The following is a 21370-nucleotide window of genomic DNA, read 5'->3' on the forward strand; positions in this document are numbered from 1 at the left end:
CCTTTCATTTTTGTAGAAAAAACAATAAAGAGGGACGTTTACTGTGACATTTTGACAGAGTATGTCTTTCCCCAGATGGACGACATTGAGGCGGAAAAGGGGCTTGTGTTTTTCCAATAGGATGACGCCCTCATTATAGTAACCATGTGCGTGCTGTTCTTGACACTCGCTTTCCAGGAAGGTGGATAGGCACGGCTGGCCCAATATCTTGGCCACCACGAAACTCAATATTAACCTCACTGCACTTTTTCTTTTGTGGCTACATAAAAAAGAATTGTGTACAGTGAAAAGGTCAGAGACGTCAATCATTTACGGGAAAGAATCTCATAGCAGTTGGGACAGTTACACTTGAAATGTTGGTGAATACGTGGCGAGAAGTGGAATATCGACTCGACGTGGAGGGCAACAAATAGATCCCACCCTGACGTCTGCTAAAATTAAACAAAACTGGAAGGAATTCTCTTTCATGATATGTGCTCATTGATTTAATTTATCATTAATTTCCCCATTAAATTTATACTTAAAAAAACTAGGGAGTTCTTTTTTAAACACCCTGTATATCATGTGGTCGTACACTATAATCACGCTTCCTAAAAATCATGAATTGTGTGTTATGTATCCCATTAACGTGGTAGTTAGGCTGTATATTGTATAGACAGGTCCACTGATTTTGAAATTTCTTCTGGCAGCTTTTGCAGGCGGTCGATGCAGGTACAAACCGCCCGCGTTTTTTTGTGGGGCGCCGGGTGCAGCCACCTGCGAGTATCAGCGGTGCTCACTGCTCAGGCCTTCGCGGCCTCCAACGGCTTTGCTCTGCAGGTAGCTGTGTCACAGCAGGTATCTTAACAATGGGACTACGTGGTCGCGTCGACGGCGTCTACTGAAAAGGTAGTCTAGATCGCCAACATAAACACAGTATTTTCGCAAGCGAAGATATTTGGCTGCTCGAATTACAGTGGGGGAAATTTTCAGTATCAGTTATTGTTCAACAGCAGGCAGAGAGAAGTCAAAGCACAGTCGCCACACATCAGATCTGCCCCAGTGTCCTGAGTTAAATAAATACCAGACCGGTTCGCGAAGGGTGCAATGGAGGCATAGTCTTACACGTAGTTCAGGTTAACCCCGTTGGTCGGATGGGATGTTAAACTCAGCTGCCAATGTATTACTATTCGAGAAGAAAATGCTATATCTGCATACTGTGTTTCCCTCTCTTTTATCTCATACTCATGTGCAAAAAATATTTTAAATTCGTTAGTTACAGTCATTTCATGCACGAACTCGAGAAATGTTAGTTATTGGCAGGAACATGTAGAGGAATTGTGCTTCAAGTTTAGAAAAGTAGTTGACCAAGCACTTCGTATTAATTTTAAATGAAGACATTGAAGTATCTCGAAAACTACACATCGGATAAAAAAAAGTTGTAATTCCAATTTGTTTGTCTCGGAGGGGACCATCCAATGATACCACATTCGACTTGCCATCCCAACAAGTGCGTGTGTGGAGGGGCAACTTTGAAAACTTCAATGGGAACCACTGGTTTTTATTGCAGATTACGAATCTAAGCAAAATCTACATAAGTTTTATCTTATGCATTTTCTTCGTTTCGCCCCGGGTGGCGCTGTAATGGTAGGAATAGAAATAGGTACACGATCGTAATTTGCGACATGCTATTCAATGGCCCTTGAATATCCAATGGCATGTGGGACCCCACCTCCATGCTGCGAGGGGAGGACAGGCCATTATTTTATAACTTCTACACTGAAGAGCCAAATATAGTGGTACCCCTGCCTACTATCGTGTAGGACCCCGCAAGCACTCAGAAGTGCCGCAAAACGACGTGCTATGGACTTGGCTAATGTCTGAAGGAGTGCTGAAATTGACACCAAAAGAAGAGATCCTAAGAGTACGAGGGGGCGGAGATCTCTTCTGAACAACACGTTGCAAGGCATCCCAGATATGCTCAATAATGTTCATGTTTGGGGAGTTCAGTAGCCAGAAGAGTGTTCCGGGAGCCATTATTTAGCAGTTATGGACGTGTGGAGTGTCGCATTGTCCTCCTGGAATTGCCCAAGTCCGCCGGAATGCACAATGGACATGACTGTTCAAAATGGTTCAAATGGCTCTGAGCACTATGGGACTTAACATCTATGGTCATCAGTCCCCTAGAACTTAGAACTACTTAACCTAACTAACACAACACCCAGTCATCACGAGGCAGAGAAAATCCCTGACTCCGGCGGGAATCGAACCCGGGAACCCGGGCGCGGGAGACATGACTGTATGCAGGTGATCAGACACGATGCTTACCTACGTTTCACCTGTGAGAGTTTTATCTAGACGTATCAGGGGTCCTATATCACTCCAACCGCACACGCTCCACACCATTACAGAGGCTCCACCAGCTTCAACAGTCCGCTGCTGACAAGCAGGGTCCTTGATTCATGCAGTTGTCTCCATACCCATACACGTCCATCCGCTCGATAGAATTTGAAACGAGACTCGTCCAACCAGGCAACATGTTTCCAGTCATCGACAGTCCAATGTCGGTGGTGATGGGCCCACGTGTGGCACAAAGCTTTTTTTCGTGCAGTCATCAAGGGTACACGAGTGAGCCTTCGCTTTGAAAGCCCATATCGATGATATTTCGTTGAATGATTCACACGCTGACACTTGTTGATGGCCGAGCATTGAAATCTGCAGCAATTTGTGGAAGGGTTGCATGTCTGTCACGTTGAAAGATTCTATTCAGTCGTCATTGGTCCCGCTCTTGCAGGATCTTTTTCCGGTCACAGCGATGCCGGAGATTTGATGTTTTGCCGAATTCCTGACATTCACGGTACACTTGTGAAATGGTTGTATGGGAAAACCCCACTGCATCGCTACCTCAGTGATGCTGAGTCCCATCGCTCGTACGCCGACTACAACACCACATTCAAACTCACTTAAATCTTGATAACCTGCCATTGTAATGCAGCAGTAACCGATCTAACTACAGCCCAGAAAAAAATTTGGGAATTTGTGGTATGTTCTTATGGGACCAAACTGCTGAGGTCATAGGTCCCTAGGCTTACACACTTCTTAATCTAACTTAAACTAACTTACGCTAAGGACAACACACACACACACACAGCCATACCCGAGGGAGGACTCGAACCTCCGACGGGGGGAGCCGCGTGTGGCAAGGCGCCTCAGACTACTTGCTACCCTGCGCAGCTACTGCCCAGACACGTGTTGTGTTACGTAGCTTTTGACCCTGCAGCGCCGTATTCTGCCTGTTTACATAAGTCTGTATTTGAAGACGCTTGCCTATACCAGTTTATTTAGTGCTTCAGTGTAAATGGAAACCCCATTCGCAACGTTGTATTTCTCCGACATATCGAACAACAGACTACTCGAAACATCAGTGTGGCCGTCATAACACGTCATAACAGGCAGTAACTGCGGCCGGAGCTCACGTATCGTGCAGACGTAGAACAGATAGCGGCTCTAAACATTACAGTACCTGCGCTGTGTTTATGGCCTGCACACCTGCCTACATTTGGAGAACAGACGTGCAAGCGGACGATTAATGCTGCAGCCACAGAACAAAAAATTGAAATGATGCAGATTTATGGAGATGTAGGAGAAATGTTGAGGCTGTTGTTGCCATGTATGCCGAGCGTTTTCGAAAGAAACGTAGCTCTCGTTCGTTACTTTACAAGGTTTTGAACGCTTTAATGCGTGATGGCAGCGTACAGACAGGCAAAAGAAAACGAAGCAAACGTGTTACAGGAGAAGCTGATGAAGCAGCTGTACTAGCGGCAGTGCACCACAAGCCACAGATAAGATCCCGGCAATTACACCACGATTCCGGTATGTCCGTAGGCAGTATTGTCACAATACTGTATCGTCCTAAGTATCATCCGTGCCACGTGTCACTGCAAGTACTTCGTGGCGTCGATTTCCATAACTGTGTAGTGTTTCGTGAATGGGCTCGTCAACAAATGCAATAGACCCCACTTACTTTGCCTGGGTACCATTTCCGACAAGTCTATATTCAGAAATCATGGCAGCGTTAACCGGCATAATATGCATTACTGGAGTGGAGACAATCCCCGATGGTTACGGCAAATTGACCATATCGTCCTTGGTCGGTTAACGTATGGTGTGGCATCACAGGGAACAAATTGATTGGTCCGTATTTTATCGACGGCACGTTGAATGGATGCAAATATCGAACGTTTTTGGAGCTGTAACTACCAGCACTACTGCAGGATGTTGTCCTGGACGTTCGACAACGTATGTGGTCTCAGAACGACGGTTACCTAGCGCATTACGCAATTGAAGGACGGGAGGTATTAGCCCGTGTTTACACTGGTCTGTAGATTGGCAGAGGTAGCTCTAGTAACAGGCCCGCTAGGTCGCCCAATATGACGTCGCCGGATTTCTTTCTGTGAGGATATTTAAGAGGTAAGGCGTATCAGCAAGTGCCCACAGGCCGTGAAGACGTGGTCAACCGCATCAGAAACACCTGTGCTGATATTCCCACAGATATGCTTTGTCCTGTATACGATCATTTGAACAGCGGATCAGTTTGTACACTTAACTCTTTAATTGTAAAAGTAGAGTAGCGTTCACCTCGAGCCACGGCCACAGTGATGCGTCGAGTAGTCCCCTGTTCGAAAAGTCGCAGGAATACAACGTTGCGAATGGCGTTTCCAATCACAATTTACGAAATATTGGCCTGTACTACCCTCGTAGCATGGAGGAGGGGTCCTACGTGCTATTGGATATTCAAGGGCCATTGAGTAGCATGTCGCAAATTACTATTGTGTACCTATTCTGTTCTTCCCAGCCGGCCGTGTGACTGAGCGGTTCTAGGCGCTTCAGTCTGGAACCGCGCGACCGCTACGGTCGCAGGTTCGAATCCTGCCTCGGGCATGGATGTGTGCGATGTCCTTAGACGAGTTAGGTTTAAGTAGTTCTAAGTTCTAGGGGACTGATGACCTCAGATGTTAAGTCCCATAGTGCTCAGAGCCATTTGAACCATTTTTTTCTTCCCATTGCAGCGCCATCTGTGGCGAAACGAAGAAAATGCTTCATACGAAACGTTTATAGATTTTACCGTAGAATCATAATCTGCAATAAAAACCAGGGTTGTCATTGAAGATTTCAAAATAACTCCACACCACACACGCACGGGGTGAATTTTGGGGAGGGGATCGATTTTGTTATCATTTGATGTCCCAGTCTGGGTCAAACAAATTGGGATTATAACTTCTTTTGATCTGATGTGTGGAGTTCGAGACATTTCTATGTCTTCAGTAAAAATGAAAACTGTGTGTGTGTGTGTGTGTGTGTGTGTGTGTGTGTGTGTGTACCGTACATGGTACAACAGTTTGTAATGGAAGTGATTCTTCTCGGTATACAGCAAAAAATAAATAAATAAATAAGTAAATAAATAAATAAATAAAATAAATAAAAATAAAAAATAAAAAAACGACTACTGTATAATAGTTCCAAAACAAAGCAAAACTATAGACAAGGAACTACTACTAAAGAAATGCGTTGAGCTGTGGAAAGGACATTAAGTGCACCTTTCGACAACTACCACAACAGAATCGTATAAAAAGACCCCTCACAAAACCTAAAGACATTATGGTCACATGTTACGGCTATTAGTGGCACCTAGGTTAGTGTTCAGACACTCAAAAATGCCATAGGAATCGAAACTGAAGGCAGCAAAGTAAAAGCAGAAGTGCCAAACTTCATTTTCAAACGCTCCTTTAAAAAGGAAGATCTAAGAGTGCAGTATCAGTTCAATTATAGCACCAAAGCAAATAGAAGTGATTAGAAATTTACTTGAAAAACTGTTGTACTCAAAAATTACGAAGGTTGGAACGTAAGTAGTGGCAACTATTTATTCACAACCGATACAAAAGAGTTACATGTTTGCACCTGTTACTGTCCTTCAAAGTAGTCACCAGCGTTGTGTAGAACCCGTTGCCAACGATGTGGAAGACGTAGTACACCATTAGCAGAGCCTGTTGTGTTGATGGTGCGAATGGAGCGGTCTACTGGCTGTCAAATCACTGGAACAGTTCTGAAGCGAATGCCACGAAGTTATTCCTTCACATTCGGAATCAAATGAAAGTTACAAGGACTTAAGTCCGGGGAGTATGGTGGATGGTACAGTACTTCCCAGTCCCATCGACCGAACAGAGCAGCCACAGCTTGCGCTGTATGCGGCCGCGCATTGTCGTGGAAAATGATGGGTGGCTTGCGCAGAAAGTGTCGCCGCTTCTTTCGCAAAGCTGGTCACAGGTGATACTCCAAAAACGAACAGTAATACTGTGCAGTGACGGTCTGCTGTGGAGGGACGAAGTGCGTTAGGATAACATCATCACAGTCTTACACGAGAATCACCATAACTTTCACCATACGGGGGCTCTGACGCACTTTCGACGTTCGCGGCGACTCGTAATGAGGCCATTCGTTGGATTGGCGTTTCAGTTTTGGCTCGAACGATGTGGTCCATGTCTCATCCAGTGTTACGATACGGCGTAAAAAATCCTCTCCTTCGCGCTCATTGCGCCCCAAGTGCGACTGAGCAGCGTCTCAACAGCCTGCCCCTTAAGAGTATAAACTATTAGAGCTTCATCCATGGGAATCGACAGAAACTTTTTGAAGAGGGTGCAAAGTTAAAAAAGTGCCTTTATGTACACAGCTTAGTTAAGCTGAGAAAGTGTCATATCCCAAGAATATATTGGGCAGGAATTACATGAATTTACTGCATCTTAAATGTTTGAAGGTTACCCGGTCAACACTTTTTTGAAGGTACACATTACGGTTATAGCTTAAAGGAAAGGATTTTTCATTACTGTATACGAAGTACATCATGTTATTTTATTAATATGAATATGGATGGGGGAAATCTTTCAAGAACCATTCAACAGATCCAACCCTTAACAAGCTAGGACTGCAACATAATAGTCCTCGCTTCCCTGGTTCGACAAGTTATTTTGCAACCACTGCAACAGGACAGCATAACTCTATGCAACCACAGCAATGGGACAGCATAACTCTATAGCTCTCATGTCGCGCTGGGTTGCACCCCGTTAGTTTAGAAAGTTACCAACATCTTTTCGGTCTTGATACTCCGCAGTTTCCCCTCTTTTATGGCGCAGAAAATAGTATTTCCATTGTATTTGGGTCCAAAGTCGAAGTACAGGTGAATTCACCGATGTATGACTTGACCGCGTTTCCATACTCTCTGTCGGTGTGGCTCCGGACCTTTCTGAGATCATTGCCCCTAAGTGCAATTAGACCAATTAGATGTTAGCTAGAGTCCCGCACACCGTTAGGCCGTCTTCCGCTCACGCCCCAACATCGTGCAGCCCGCCTCCAGTGGTGTCGCGACAGGCGTGAATGGAGGGACGAATGGAGACGTGTCGTCTTCAGCGATGAGAGTCGCTTCTGCCTTGGTGCCAATGATGGTCGTATGCGTGTTTGGCGCCGTGCAGGTAAGCCACAATCAGGACTGCATACGACCGAGGCACACAGGGCCAACACCCGGCATCATGGTGTGGGGAGCGATCTCCTACACTGGCCGTACACCACTGGTGATCGTCGAGGGGACACTGAATAGTGCACGGTACATCCAAACCGTCATCGAACCCATCGTTCTACCATTCCTAGACCGGCAAGGGAACTTGCTGTTCCAACAGGACAATGCACGTCCGCATGTATCCCGTGCCACCCAACGTGCTCTAGAAGGTGTAAGTCAACTACCCTGGCCAGCAAGATCTCCGGATCTGTCCCCCATTGAGCATGTTTGGGACTGGATGAAGCGTCGTCTCACGCGGTCTGCACGTCCAGCACGAACGCTGGTCCAACTGAGGCGCCAGGTGGAAATGGCATGGCACGCCGTTCCACAGGACTACATCCAGCATCTCTACGATCGTCTCCATGGGAGAATAGCAGCCTGCATTGCTTCGAAAGGTGGATATACACTGTACTAGTGCCGACATTGTGCATGCTCTGTTGCCTGTGTCTATGTGCCTGTGGTTCTGTCAGTGTGATCATGTGATGTATCTGACCCCAGGAATGTGTCAATAAAGTTTCCCCTTCCTGGGACAATGAATTCACGGTGTTCTAATTTCAATTTCCAGGAGAGTATATCATCCGCAGCCCGCGTCTACCTGTAAAATACATCATAAAATCTGCTGCTCTGCCCTGCAAGCCCGAAAGCTGGAAGAAATAATTTTAGTTCTCTATTACCTGTCTGCTTCTTTGCGGTATGATTGGTTTCATTTAATGCAGTTTGAATGCGCCGTGGCTGCGACTCGTTCGTTCGTAGCGCAGCTCTGCACCACGAATAATATTTAAATAGCTAAAAATGTCTTAAAAGGATGGGATAAAATACCAGGCAAGCGTATTACAAATCATAATGCAAGTTTTCACAAAGTAACTTTATTCAAAACATTTAGACAGATTAAATTAATTCGTTGCGGGCCGCATCAAACCAGTCAGAAAACAGATTCCAGGAGGGGACAAACGCCCCCTCTTGCTCCCCTGTGCGACCGCTTGTGGCCACACCGTGGCAGTCCCAAACAACAATAACTACGGATCATACTGCCTGATGATGATTAGGTCTTCACCTTTGTCCGTGCTGTTAAATCCACTTGTTCCCACTATTTGCTTTGTTAATTTCTCTCAGGGTCATAGCGACACACTTAGCACTCATCCATGGCGATTAGGCGGCTATGGAAGCCATGTGGATTCACCTGACACAGTTGTAACAGTTCCACTGCTGCCTGGTTCCGTAGCCTCTTTCACTGCGTGAGAGCAGTCACGAATCCCAGTGGGGGCTGCCTTTCTGATGTTGAAAATGTCATACACGATGTTGAAAACTAATCCGTGATTGATTTTCGATCTTCGAACACGAAGGATTCGACTTCTTTTCCATCTCCCGGTTCTTAAAGAGAGATGGTCTGCCATTTCTTTCTTCGTCATTCAGACTTATTTGACCACAGAGGAAGCGCCTACGCCACATGATGGTGACCTGTTGCCGTACACTTCCGCCAACCTAGCATGCACTATTGCGGCGTTGGTCCCATTCAGGCGCACAAAACTCACTACTGCACAATGCTCCATATACACTACTGGCCATTAAAATTGCTACACCACGAAGATGACGTGCTACAGACGCGAAATTTAACCGACAGGAAGAAGATGCTGCGATGTGCAAATGATTAGCTTTTCAGAGCATTCAACAAGGTTGGCGCCGCTGGCGACACCTAGAACGTGCTGACATGAGGAAAGTTTCCAACCGATTTCTCATACACAAACAGCAGTTAACTGACGCTGCCTGGTGAAACGTTGTGATGCCTCGTGTAAGGAGAAGAAATGTGTACCATCACGTTTCCGACTTTAATAAAGGTCGGATTGTAGCCTATTGCGATTGCGGTTTATCGTATCGCGACATTGCTGCTCGCGTTGGTCGAGATCCAATGACTGTTAGCAGAATATGGAACCTATGGGTTCAGGAGGGTAATACGGAAGACCGTGCTGGATCCCAACGGCCTCGTATCACTAGCAGTCGAGATGACAGGCATCTTACCCGCATGGCTGTAACGGATCGTGCAGCCACGTCTCTATCCCTGAGTCAACAGATGGGGACGTTTGGAAGACAACAACCATTTGCACGAACAGCTCGACGACGTTTGCAGCAGCATGGACTATCAGCTCGGAGACCATGGCTGCGGTTACTCTTGACGCTGCATCACAGACAGGAGCGCCTGCGATGGTGTATTCAACGACGAACCTGGGTGCACGAATGGCAAAACGTCATTTTCTCGGATGAATCCAGGTTCTGTTTAAGCATCATGATGGTCACATCCGTGTTTGGCGGCATCGCGCTGAACGCACATTCGTCATCGCCATACTGGCGTATCACCCGGCGTAATGGTATTGGGTGCCATTGGTTACACGTCTCGGTCACCTCTTGTTCGCATTGACTGCACTTTGAACAGTGGATGTTACATTTCAGATGTGTTACGACCCGTGGCTCTACCCATCATTCGATCCCTGCGAAACCCTACATTTCAGCAGGATAATGCACGTCCGCATGTTGCAGGTCCTGTATGGGCCTTTCTGGATACAGAAAATGTTCGACTGCTACCCTGGCCAGCACATTCTCCAGATCTCTCACCAATTGAAAACGTCTGGTCAATGGTGGCCGAGCAACTGGCTCGTCACAATACGCCAGTCACTACTCTTGATGAACTATGGTATCGTGTTGAAGCTGCATGGGCAGCTGTACCTGTACACGCCATCCACGCTCTGTTTGACTCAATGCCCAGGCGCATAGACATTAAGATGTGAATATACATTTCCCTTGTCTGCACTGTTGTCTTTAGTGTAATGTTTTTTTCTGCTTGAGCTATGTCATGTTTAGATATAAGTTATTTCATTTGCTGCTGCTGTTTGCCAGGCATAGTGTTACTGAATTTGACTTTGTGTTACTCTTCTAAGCCAGTTTACTACTGATTTATTTTTCTTGTTGGCTGCACATTGCCGTATATTAGTTGTAATATTGCAATTGCTTTGCTAATTTCTATAATGCTGCTTGCTTCGCAAATCTGCATTTTTTTCATTGCTGTTTGCGTTAATTGTTATGTGCTGCTGCATTGCCTCGTCCCTTAGTTTAGCATCTGAGCTCAGTAGATTTAAGTTAGCTTAAGAGGGGTAGACTATATAAGAAACTGACTATGGAGAATAGGTACAGAATGCATTGCGAAGTCATATGAAAAAGATTTGGGCCAAAATGAGTATTGTACAATCAGAAATAATTATTTTGAAAGAAATATGAATAGAATACAGGAAGGAGGTATAGATAGGACTTTTTGGGAATAATGATGAATGAAGGGAGATCTCCAAGAAGCAAAGAAAGTTTTGTTTGCAAAATACTGCAATAAAACAAAACCTGTCCTTTCCTTGTGTTATCCCACTATGTGTTTATGTACCCTTGTTTATTTGTCTTTTTCCTGTCTTTATGTGTTTAGCTGATGAGATCTATGTTGCAGAATTTTTCTGATAATATGTTATTTTCTTTGTAAAGATGTTTAGAAATTATTTATTCTGTTTTGTTTTAATGATCATGTGTAAAGTTAATGTTTCGAAAGTTATTCTGATCTTTTATGTATGTACTCATGTCATAATTCCTGTAACACTGATGTATGTGTTATTTCGATTCTTTTGTAAAGCCTGTATTACTACAAATGTTATCTGTATTGTTATGTTTTTAATGATGTACTTTGTACCTTTGTAATTGTATTCTCATGTTATAATATTGTAATTGACACCAGTTCATCAAATTAAGTAACTTGTAAGCATTCATTTCACTGCACACATTTCTGTTGGTCATAGTAATGCACAATATGTGAGAAGTTGGGACTGTTAGTGTTTGCACGTGTGTTAATAATTCAGCAAGGGACTGGATAACAGCATTGCTGGTTCTAAGGACAATTCCAAAAACTTTGTGAGTGCACAAGTGGTGGTTTATGGACTTGCTATATTGTCTACAAGACTTCTAAGGACAATTCCAAACTCCTTGTGTGTGCACAAGTGGTGGTTTATGGACTTGCTATATTCTCTGAAAGACTCCTCGATGGTGATTGTGCACCTGCACAGTCGCAATGGATGGCTGCTGGCCGTCTCTACAAGGACTATAGTGGGTCTGCATCTTTGATGGCCCACCAATACCATTATTTCTACAAGGACTGCAGTGGGTCTGCACCTCTGGTGGCCCACCAATACCGTAATCTCTACCAGGACTACAGTGGGTCTACTCTGTGATGACCTACCTACCAATATTCTTCAAAACTTTGACTGACTCTATTGTGGGTTTTCTCTGTTGTGACCCATCACCTGTCAGCATGTCAAGAGTCAGCACTGTCTTTCCGTTGGAAGGACAACACTACTTCTTCAAGACTGCATGTAAATCCACTACTTCCGTGTGCATTCTCTTTTACTACTCAGACTTTGAGAAAAAAGACACTGTAGTTTTACTGTGATGAATGATCAGGACTGTCTTAATGGGACTGTGAGAAAATTTTAGCTTTTGACCAACATTGTATTAATAAGTGTGTGCATTTGATTTCTTTGTTATTGTAATTATGAAAAATTTTTTCAAATCTGTATTGGCCACTGCCCAAAACAATTTGTAAAATTTTTTGTGGGGAGCATGGGGGCTATGTAAGTAGGCTGTTTATGTTTTCTTATTGGTAACGCCACGTAGCGCTCTGGCTGTGCTGGCTGTGTGCAGTCTGTGGCTAGTTTGCATTGTTGTCTGCCATTGTAGTGTTGGGCAGCTGGATGTGAACAGCGTGTAGCGTTGCGCAGTTGGAGGTGAGCCGCCAGCAGTGGTGGATGTGGGGAGAGAGATGGCGGAGTTTTGAAATTTGTAATACTGGATATTATGAACTGCTATGTATATTATGATTTTTCAACAATATTAAGGTAAATACATTGTTTGTTCTCTATCAATATCTTTCACTTGCTAACTATGCCTATTAGTAGTTAGTGCGTTCCGTAGTTTGAATCTTTTATTTAGCTGGCAGTAGTGGCGCTCGCTGTATTGCAGTAGTTCGAGTAACGAAGATTTTTGTGAGGTAAGTGATTTGTGAAACGTATAGGTTAATGTTAGTTAGGGCCATTCTTTTGTAGGGATTTCTGAAAGTCAGATTGCGTTGCGCTAAAAATATTATGTGTCAGTTTAAGGACAGTCATGTATAATTTTTCTAAGGGGACGTTTCAACACCCGTTCTTTTTTCGTTCTTGCAACGGGAAATTGATGTGTTGTTCCAACCAAATAATGCTCGTCACACGCACTGCATTTTAAACTCAACGTCCTCTGCAAGGTGTGCAGTAACTTCCCTGGGCGGTACGTTCTGTGGACTTGTCGCCAATCGACCACGTGCGGCGTATAATGGGACGAGAAGGGACTCGTGCGACTCCTAAACAAACAACTCTTACAGAAGTACGTGAACAGGTCGAGCAGACGTGGAATAACGTATCCTTGGACAGTATTAGCCATCTGTACGATCGACTGGTTGCCAGTCAGCGCTTGCATTGAAGCCCATGGACGATACTTGATACCTCAGAACTGCTTGACCTGTTGATCTGAAAATGTAATAATTTAACCTTCTCCATCTTCACTGAAACCTCTAAAATGGTGTACTTGTACTATTCCCCCCCCCCCCCCTGCAGAGTATAAACTTGTTTCTGCGTAGCTCTGGGATGTGCAATTAACTATCGCATTCAGAATTTGCATCCAAAATAACTTTTCTAATACTTTTTATGCACTTCGCAGCATGACTGGACAAATTGTTTTAAAATATACATTCAATCAGAGGCTGATTATGATATTCACTTCTTCTCAACATCGATCTACCAAACAGCTACGCGTTTTTCCTCAACCATAGGTAATCAATAATCCTGAGTGCTTGAGTTTACCTTCTTTGAATAAAAGTTTTCTTCTCGCTTTAACTGTCCAACTCTTGAATATCAGAGAGACGTAATGTAAAAACACTTTAATCATACAATGAAGGCTTTCACGACCGGATGGTACTGTTGTTGATAATTCTTACGGGTTATATGGCCGTGGTCCATGGAATACTTCTATTCCTAACGTTTCGTCCAATACTAAGTTGGACATCCTCTAAGGTATGGCTGGTCCTGTTGAGTCCTGCCGACTGACGAGTCGGGCGTCGGAGAGCGGCCTAAATACTGAGGAAAGTGGGCGTGGTCTAGCTTGCACATAGTAGCACAGAGAAAACTAGTCAAAGATCAAATGTAACTATCGATAATAGTCCGTCATAGATAAAAATCACTTAACGATTCTGTAACGTCACTGTCCATATCTCGCTTAATTTCAAGGCCTCTTCTTTTCTATTAAAATTTTCTTCATGTTTATAAATTTCAATAGCCTCCCTATACAGTCGAGGATAATAGTTCGTGGTAGCACTTAAAACTGTAGTTTCAGAAAACTTAACTACATGGTCACCGGACTGAAGTGCATATTCGACAACGGCCGATTTATCTATTTTACCCAGTCGGCAAAGACTTTTATGCTCCTTACCCTCGTATTCACACTTCTTTTCGTAGTACCAATATAGACCTTGCCACAGATACATGGAATTTTATACACACCACTAGATGATAATGGTGGTCTTCTATCTTTAACAGAACGAAGTACTTGTCCTATGTTTCTGGTAGGTTTGAATACCGGGTCCACTTTATGTTTCAGCAAAATTTTGCCGATTCGATCTGTAACCTTACTAATGAAAGGTAAAGACACCGTGTTCTTCCATTGTTGTGTACCATCCTTGTCCTTTGGCCTGCTGTAATTAGGTCTTAAAACTCTATTAATTTCTTTGTTTGAGTACCCATTCTTTTCGAAGGCCTGTTTCAGAAGATTCAGTTCCGTATCCAGATGTTCCGGCGTACAAATCCTTATTGCCCTGTCCACTAAACTTTTGATTACACCTCTTTTTTGTTGTGGGTGATGATTGGAGTTCTTATGTAAGTATCTATCAGTATGTGTGCTCTTCCGAAACACTTTATGTTTTAGACTGCCATTGGTCTGTCTCATGTCTAACACGTCGAGAAACGAAATAGCCTGGTCTTTTTCCACTTCAATGGTAGACTGAATTTTAGGGTTTATGCTATTAAGATAATCAAAAAATTCGTCAAAGGCTTTTTTACCGTGTGTCCAAACCACGAATGTGTCGTTTACATAACGATACCAACAACATGGTTTCTTATTTGCTTTATTCAACGCTGATTGTTCAAATTTTTCCATGTAAAAATTGGCAATCCCACTGAAACTGACTAGATGTGAGACAGTGTCTAAACAGAGCGATGAGGAGTGTTATGAGCAAGTGGATGGTGTTGCCATGGGTAACCCTCTGAGCCCTGCGATTGCCAGTTTTTACATGGAAGGGACTGTTGTTGCTTTTGCTGCTGATACACACACACAGCGTGTAAAAATAATCAGCACGCAAGCACAGAAGAGACAATATACAGAAAGAAAAATCAGGGAGAGGCTCCTTTGATTGGTATCAAGTGAAGCGTTGCGCTCAACGTCGCAATATTGAAACCGAGTACACGCGTGACAATATCTCCTTATTACTACGGCTCAAAATTAACATTTTTATGAAACGGGAGTAATCGAACCTACTAAATGATAAAAATTCGAAAGGAACGTTAATGGAACAAGTTGTGGTAAATGTTTTTTTGAAAACTAACCACATAAGCTTTTAAATTCATTACTGTTGGCATGTGCAAGCTGTGAACTGTCACTGCTTTTAGCTTCAGATGACAATGATATTACTTTATTTTGTAAATGTCGGTTTCTTCCTTCAAGAAATTTTACTTTACTTTTCACTTTCCTTTTATGGGACTTAATGCTGATAAATCAACTGTACTTCCAACAGAAACAGCTGTTAATGAAGACAATAGCTCGCAGTAAAATTTAATTGATGTAAATATTTTGAATTAGGCCAGACCTGTAAGTCCACTCTTAACATACCATGTAATATGAATCATATTCGTTTAATTAGTGACTACTCGTAAGTGTCACAAAGAAACTTTTGTCAAGCTTTGTCGTAAATGTGAAATGTTTCAGTTTTGCCATTATGTAACTGCTAGTGCAGAACGTTTACTTATTCATTTTTTTCCGCAGTAAGTACAACAATAAATCGCAATCACTAATTCGAGCAACGTGCGTTCACTAGTACGAACTGTTTATGTCAAAGCTGCAGGCTACTAGCACATAGCGCTGTCAGCCAGCGCGCTCAAATAAAATACTTTACCTTTTAATTTTATGGTACAGACCACAAATGAATTAGCACAGTAACTATGACTAATATCGAAAAAATAGACACTTCGTCATCGAGCTGTTACATGAAACTGTAATATACGAATGAAATCAGTTTTGTGCACTGCTGTCTCTTCATAATGAAATGAGAGGAATATATACAGTCCTGAAGAAAACGCACAAATTGTAAACAGTCGTTTTTAATTTTCTTGAAGGAAAAGTAGAACCTGTACCGAAAAACTCGCTCCAGGAGTTGATATACCTTTGCTTCATTGACATACAGTATATTTTACAGTTTAATGAGCTTTTATCCTTTCTTCCAGGAGTGCTAGTTCTGCAATGTTCGCAGAAGAGCTTCTGTGAAATTTGGAAGGTAGGAGACGAGGTACTGGCAGAATTGAAGCTGTGAGGACGGGTCGTGAGCCTTGCTTGGGTAGCTCAGTTGGTAGAGCACTTGCCCCGCGAAAGGCAAAGGTCCCGAGCAAGCAACGTGCTCGCTGCCAACGAAAGAAGGGGGACTAGGTCTGGTTGACCAAATGTGCAGCCCTTCTACTAAAACGAAAGCTCGTCATACAGGGCAAAAACCCTGACAGCGTCACAGCCAAGATAATTGGAGAATACAAGCCCGCATCAGAAGAAGCGCCGGTCGACACGAGGCACATTCCCTTCAGAATGCGGGCTGCACTACGCCAACAAAAGTTACGTTCTGGACACCGTGGCGAACCCCAGCCACAGAACATCCAAGAGAATATACTGGGCGCTCAGGGGGATCCGGCAAAAAACAAAATTGAACACAAATTCCAGCAATACAATTGGAAACAAATATGGGGAAACGTCTCGGAAAACGAGTTGCTTAAACATGCGAAGCAGACATGGTACAAAATAGTTAACAGAACGGTACCAACCAACCAAAGACTGGCGGAGATAAAACTCGTCGCAAGTGACAAGTGCGACGTATGTGTATGTCGGTTATGATCGACACCCTCGAGCACCGATTCACCCGCGTGAACGTCACCAACATATGGGAAGCGTGCCAGCGGGTCGTGGCCCACATCTACAGAACGGCGCCGGGAAGCATCACAGTGGAAGCAATCACCGCACCAGACTGCAACCCATTTCAACGACCCAAGAGACTGGCGACTCTCTGGATCCTCGCCATGACGGCACACGCCATCGTAGCGAGGACGCAGACCGACCAGCTGGCCTTCCTGATGGATCTCTGGGAGGATAACAAGACAGCCCAGCAGCACAGACGCTACCGCGAAAACTTCAGAGTCCTCCCCAGCCTGTGACCCTCAGCACCGCCACCAGCCACCTCACCACACTCACCACAAGAATAACGTGTGCAGTGATAGTGAATAAGTGCAACAGAAAAGAAAGTGCTTTCTCCTCTCTCCTCAAATAGAGAAGTATAGCAGTATAAAGTGTTTCTTCTTAGTGAAATCAGTGATAAAAAGTGCTTCTCACCAAACATCTGTCATGTTCGCAGCCAAATCAATTTCAAAAGTATGCCCAGTAGTACTACCAGTTTTTTTTCATTATTTGTGCTATATTGTCTAGGATACAAGCATTACTTAGTGGAAAGTGCCAACTACTCATAATTTTGTTTTAAATGATTTCCTTTACTATGTGACCTATAAAATTTATATTGTTTACTCACACTTTCCTCTCTGCTTCTCTGATATACTATGGTAGTACTACCAGTTTTTTTTCATTATTTGTGCTATATTGTCTAGGATACAAGCATTACTTAGTGGAAAGTGCCAACTACTCATAATTTTGTTTTAAATGATTTCCTTTACTATGTGACCTATAAAATTTATATTGTTTACTCACACTTTCCTCTCTGCTTCTCTGATATACTATGGCAAATATGACAAAATTTTTTCTCTTTTTCAATTTAAATATAATCTGTAGTATATGTAAAAAAGTTTCCTCCACTTCTGCTCCATTTATCATGGTGATGTTTCCCTCACACTGTCCCACCTAACAGTGCAAACTAGAGGAAGAGATCAAACCAGAATGCCTGTGTCGATGCTACATACAAATTATTATGCCTGTCCTGCAATGTTTTACCCAAAAAAAGATGACAAATGGCCATGTAGAAGGGTTCAAGGAACAACAATTAGAGAAAAAGAAAAAAAAAAGAATATACAAACGAAAACCTATAAAATGACAGTAATGTTAACCAACACTAGGAATATGATAGGTTAATAGAATAAAATGTTTTTTTTTTTCAATGTAAGAAAAGGAGCTGTTGCCAAAGGAAAAAAAAGTTCGAGTCTCGGTCCGGCACACAGTTTTAATCTGTTAGGAAGTTTCAACTTTTATTGTTTACAGCAAGAAAATCGGAAGACTAATTTTTCTCGTGTACTGTTGCTGTCAGCTGCTTCTTGGGAACCGCTCGTTACTTTCCTGTGCGCTCTTCTCCTACTATTATTCATTGTGTATTTCTAACTATAACAGCACATCAAATAACTGTTTACATGTAGGTAAGCCCAGCAGCTAAAACGCGTAATTAATGAAATAAACTAAACATATCCCTCCGCCTTCAGCATCCGAGACAGTTGTTAACTCGGTTTCAATATGGTATGGGCACTACATTTTGGCACACGGATTGCAGCCGAGTTTCCATTCTGTATATTCTCTACTCTGTGGCGTGACTGTTGGGCAGTTTACGTGCCATGTACAGCACTCAACACGATGCAGTCGCCCACTGGTTCCTTCTTGCGACTTGTAATGTTTAATAGGCGCAGAGGAGTGGTCAGGTGGCAGAGTGTTGACCGCGTCGGCCAAGTGCAGTGTGTGTGTGTGTGTGAGGCAGACAAGCAGGTGCGGCGGCGCGCGGCCTCAGTGGGTCACGAGGGCGCCATTGCCACCTTGCGCAGGTCCGGGTGGCAGAATGCCACAGACGGGCCACGGCACACGCCACTCGGCACTAAACAACGCGGCCAGCAGGTTAGCCAACACTGCACAAGCCAGCGCGCCGCTGCCAAAGCGCGCAGCTCGCAAGTGTCTGCATGACGCAAGCGCACCTGCAGATACACCAATTTCCGACCTAGTCCGCATAACTTGTAGTGCACGCACTTCACCGCTAAGGTAAACCCTCGAGCGGGTGCGCAGGTTTTCATAACACGGGCTGGCGCACGGAGCACTTTGCACACATGTAAGGAATAGCTGCCTTTTATTTTCCAAGGTTAACATATGTGGTTCATGGTGTGGGTTCCTGTAGTCATGTCCTAGTTCATGAACCACGGGCAACGTATGAGTGGCCAAGTAAGTGGTCCCGACAGTCGGGATACCAGTTACTTTGGAATAAGGCTGGGCATCTCGGACATATTCTGAGTCGTGGTCACCTTTGTGCTCATACGGCAAAGACTACCAAATCCACCGGTTAGTCCCTCAGCCGTTAGGAGTAAAACCCAATGGGACTCGGGGCAAGTAAGGCTAGCAACCTGCTTCCCTGGTACTTTAAATATGATGCTGGCAACAATCAGAGCAAAATGCCTCGGACCTTTGGAGGTGACGGAGTCCCGCCTCTAACTGACAAACCAGGGACTCCTAAGATATGACTTGGCAAACAAATGGTAATGACATGGGGAGCTATTAATATCAATGGGGGCTACTCTGGGAAGAAGGTAGAGCTGGCAGAGGCTGCAAGTAAGATGGGGCTGGACGTTTTAGCTGTTAGTGACATTCGGGTAAGGGGTGAGAAAGAAGAGGAAGTGGGAGAATACAAGGTCTACCTGTCAGGAGTCAAAGCAGGAATAGCACAATGGGGTGTAGGGCTTTACATCAGGAAAGAAATGGAACCCAGCGTAGTTGCAATAAGGTATGTAAACGAACGACTGATGTGGATAGATTTGACAGTGTCTAGCAAGAAAATTAGGATTGTGTCAGTATATTCGCATTGTGAAGGGACAGATCAAGATAAGATGGGTAGTTTTTATGAGGCACTCAGTGATGTAGTTGTTAAAGGACAAGGACAGTGTTCTGCTCATGGGTGATTTTAACGCCAGGATTGGAAATCGAACAGAAGGGTAAATTTGGAGAGGATATGGAGGCCAACAGGAATGGGAAACAACTCTTGGATTTCTGTGCCAGTATGAGCTTAGTAATCACAAACTCCTTTTTTAAACATAAGAACATTCACCGGTATACTTGGGAAGGCAGGGGAACCAGATCTGTCATTGACTATATAATAACAGCTCAGGAATTCAGGAAGGCTGTGAGGGACACACGTGTATTCAGGGGATTCTTTGATGACACTGATCATTATTTAATCTGCAGCGAAATTGGGATTGTGAGGCCGAAAGTGCAGGAGGTCAGGTCCATATGTAGGAGGATAAGAGTGGAGAAACTTCAGGATAAGGAAATCAGGCACGAGTACATAACAGCGATCTCAGAAAGGTACCAGTTAGTTGAATGTAGTCAATTACAGTCATTGGGAAACGAATGGACAAGGTACAGGGACACAGTACTAGAAGTGGCTAAAGAATGTCTTGGAACAGTAGTATGTAAAAGTAGGATGAAGCAAACAGCTTGGTGGAATGATACAGTCAAGGCAGCCTGTAAAAGGAAAAAGAAGGCGTATCAAAAATGGCTACATACCAGAACCCAGGTAGACAGAGAAAGTTATGTTGAAGAAAGAAACAAACCCAAACAGATAATTGCAGCATCCAAGAAGAAATCGTGGGAAGACTTTGGAAACAGGTTGGAGACTATGGGTAAAGCTGCTGGAAAATCATTCTGGAGTGTAATTAGCAGTCTTCGAAAGGGAGGTAAGAAGGAAATGACAAGTATTTTGGACAGGTCAGGAAAACTGCTGGTGAATCCTGAGGATGCCTTGGGAAGATGGAGGGAATATTTTGAAGAGTTGCTCAATGTAGGTGAAAATGCGATCAGTAATGTTTCAGATTTTGAGGTAGAATGGGATAGGAATGATGATGGAAATAGGATCACATTTGAGGAAGTGGAAAAATGGTCAATAGATTGCAGTGCAATAAAGCGGCTGGGGTGGATGAAATTAAGTCGGAACTCATCAAATACAGTGGAATGTCAGGTCTTAAATGGCTACACAGGATAATTGAAATGGCCTGGGAGTTGGGACAGGTTCCATCAGGCTGGACAAAAGCAGTGATCACACCAATCTTTAAACATGGAAACAGAAAAGATTGTAACAACTACAGAGGTATCTCTTTAATCAGCGTTGTGGGTAAAATCTTCTCAGGTATTGTTGAAAGGAAAGGGCGAGTATTAGTTGAGGACCAATTGGATGAAAATCAGTGTGGGTTTAGGCCTCTTAGAGGTTGTCAGGACCAGATCTTTAGCTTACGGCAAATAATGGAGAAGTGTTATGAGTGGAACAGGGAATTGTATCTATGCTTCATAGATCTAGAAAAGGCATATGACCGGGTTCCTAGGAGGAAGTTATTGTCTGTTCTACAAGATTATGGAATAGGAGGCAAACTTTTGCAAGCAATTAAAGGTCTTTACATGGATAGTCAG

Source organism: Schistocerca cancellata, chromosome 3 (assembly GCF_023864275.1).
Source record: "Schistocerca cancellata isolate TAMUIC-IGC-003103 chromosome 3, iqSchCanc2.1, whole genome shotgun sequence".
NCBI lineage: Eukaryota > Metazoa > Arthropoda > Insecta > Orthoptera > Acrididae > Schistocerca > Schistocerca cancellata.